General features: G+C 37.2%; 1 pseudogene; it reads right to left on the reverse strand.

Annotated features, from left to right (window-relative positions):
- Window positions 1-397: 397 nt before the first annotated feature.
- On the reverse strand, window positions 398-505 carry LOC149822223 (U6atac minor spliceosomal RNA; annotated as a pseudogene).
- Window positions 506-2,608: the final 2,103 nt, after the last annotated feature.

Below are 2,608 nucleotides of genomic sequence, written 5' to 3' on the forward strand. Positions count from 1 at the left end.
CAAAATGCTTAGGAATGTCAGTGCTCAAACTGTAAATAACTTCACTATCAATAAAGCTGGGGCTGCGTTCACGTTCTAAAAATTTACACAAAAGCACCTAAAGGACACTAAAAATGGGTTAGCTATATATCGTAAAAGAATTAAAGTCGATTTGATTCTAAAAAAAATAGCAAAGTCTGTACTTTATTTGCTAGATAATCCATGAGCAGAATTATGCAAACCCATCCTTTGGTGTGTAACTGTGTGCATGCGTGTGTGCATGTGACTGACTGTACGCTGATGTGTGTGTGTGTTTGTGCGTGTGTCTGTGGATGTGTGCATGACCACTTCTTGTTCATTGTGAATGAGGTATTAATCTGTGCACAGTTATGAGTGTTTAGCACATTATGCATTATGTAAAGATCCGCTGAAGCTGGTAGCCTTAACTGTGTGGTAACAGGAAGCCCAGAGGCTGATCTCATCCCTGCCAGGGGAGATGCCAACCATCTCTCCTTACAACGAACACATAAGTAATGCATTATGAGTGTTTTAGTAGATTATGCATGATTACGTGGTAATAATTCATAAGAAGGTACTGTACCACATTTTCTGCAATTAGGAACTTCGAATGCAGTCCTCATATTGTAAGATCTGAATTCTTTTATACATATTAGCATGTTGGTGTAATTAGGAAATTTAATCCCAGGTCTCATCTTTCATTTGTGACATACTCAAGACATATTTGTGTTATTGCATCAATGATATTGATTTCAGAATCTATTTTGCATTCTTTACTTATTACTGATTGTTGGTTCAAATAATGAATTTTTTGCTATTTATTTATATTTTTAAGTGTTTTTTATAAATGTTCTAAGTTTTTTAATATTTATTTGTTCGGCGTATGCCTCACTTCATAGGTGTGTGTAGTCCTCGCTAGGCATCAATATCTTTCACAACATTAGTGCCTTCAGTGCAAGCTGACAAAATTTAAAAGATCTTATCTGAAAAAACCTAGTATGAGATAGAACATACTTCCAGTTGCATAATTTCACAAACAAGACTGAGATCTGCAACCGATGGCTGAAGACCATCTAGCAAGAACTTTCTATTTCCTTTAAGACAAATGGACTCTTAACTTTGAAAGTGATGAAATCAAATTTTTTTCAGCTTCTGCTGCTGCTTCCAGATTCAAGGGATGGCCCAATGCTGGTGCTAACACACGATTAAGAACAAGCCCAGCTGCAAAAAAAAAGCCGAACATTAATTAGTACAATACAACCATAGAAATGCTTCAAAAAATGCTAACTATCAAATTATCACGAGGATCAAGGATTTTCTTCTAAATCAAATTTAAGAGACAAAATTGTGAAATCAAACCTGTACCACCAGAAACCAAGAGGAGAGGAACAGACGAGACATGAGAAAGAGGGGCTGCAGAAACTCCCTGCATGATTCTCTATGTGGGATGTGTGGGGTTGTCTTTTAACAAAGAGAGGGTGGTGTATGTTCTCCCCCGATGATTCACTGAATCCCACGTCTGTGTTGGGGGGGGGCGAATGAGCGCCACGTATTTATGCACATGGGGCTCGTATTTCCGTGTATGATGACATAACTTTGCATCAGACTCGGGTGTTGTTGCAAAGACTTAATCACCCTTACTTGCTTTTCTTGCCCTGAAATGACGGTTCGAGGAAATGACAAAAATATCCTCCATTCAAAAGTTGTGAAACTACGGTTTGAGAAAAGGACAAAAAAGTCCTCTATCCAAAAAGTTTGATGTTAACTATTTAAGTTGTAGACGTTCTGTATTCATTAAACTCTTGCGCCATCTGCTGTAACAGTAGCTCCCATTGTCAACGCAAGTTTTGCCTTCGTCTCCAGTTAAGGTTTCCGCCTTGTTTTGTATCCTGTTTTACAACACATTGTCGCCTTCTCGTGCCTGCATTGTGTTACAAAACATTCTTGTGTTTTCTCTTTATTTTCGTTGTCGTTAGGCATTATGGAAGAAATCAATGATGCACAAACATTCCAACCAGTGCCATTAATGCGTCATGAGTAGCTTTTCATCTCGTCATGCTATGATTAAGAACGCATGTCGTCTTGTGTGCCATTAAGGCATTGTTTTGTTAGTGCAGGTAGATCTTGTTCTTACGATGGTTGGAAACTTATCGATATTTGTAAGACGCTGGGACCTGTTGACAAGAATGCTTGTTTACAAATGCTAGGAAGGGCCTCCAACCCATCAGGTATCCTACATTCACTCATTATATGCTTTGTATCTCAAATCGCTATATTAATAACATACTACTGATTTGTGAGATATTGTTTTGTTAGTTAATATCGATTTGTTTGCTATTATGCCCAATTTCTTTCATATCAATTTGTAATTTATTGTGCGATATATTTATCGACCTTTTAGATATTATGGTTTTGTATTGTCGATTTGTAAGTTATTATGCTTAACTGTCGTATCGAGCATATCGATTTGTAAGATATTATATGTTTTGTAATATGTATTCATAAGATATTTGTACACAGACTTTGAAAACGTGTGCGTGCAGAAACACATCGTTACACGCATTCAAATTGCTGCTCTGTCAGCGATTTATATTGAACTCGTTTCACAGCC

This window comes from Nuphar pumila, chromosome 11 (genome assembly GCF_984573655.1).
Source record: "Nuphar pumila chromosome 11, dmNupPumi1.hap1.1, whole genome shotgun sequence".
NCBI classification, from domain to species: Eukaryota; Viridiplantae; Streptophyta; class Magnoliopsida; order Nymphaeales; family Nymphaeaceae; genus Nuphar; species Nuphar pumila.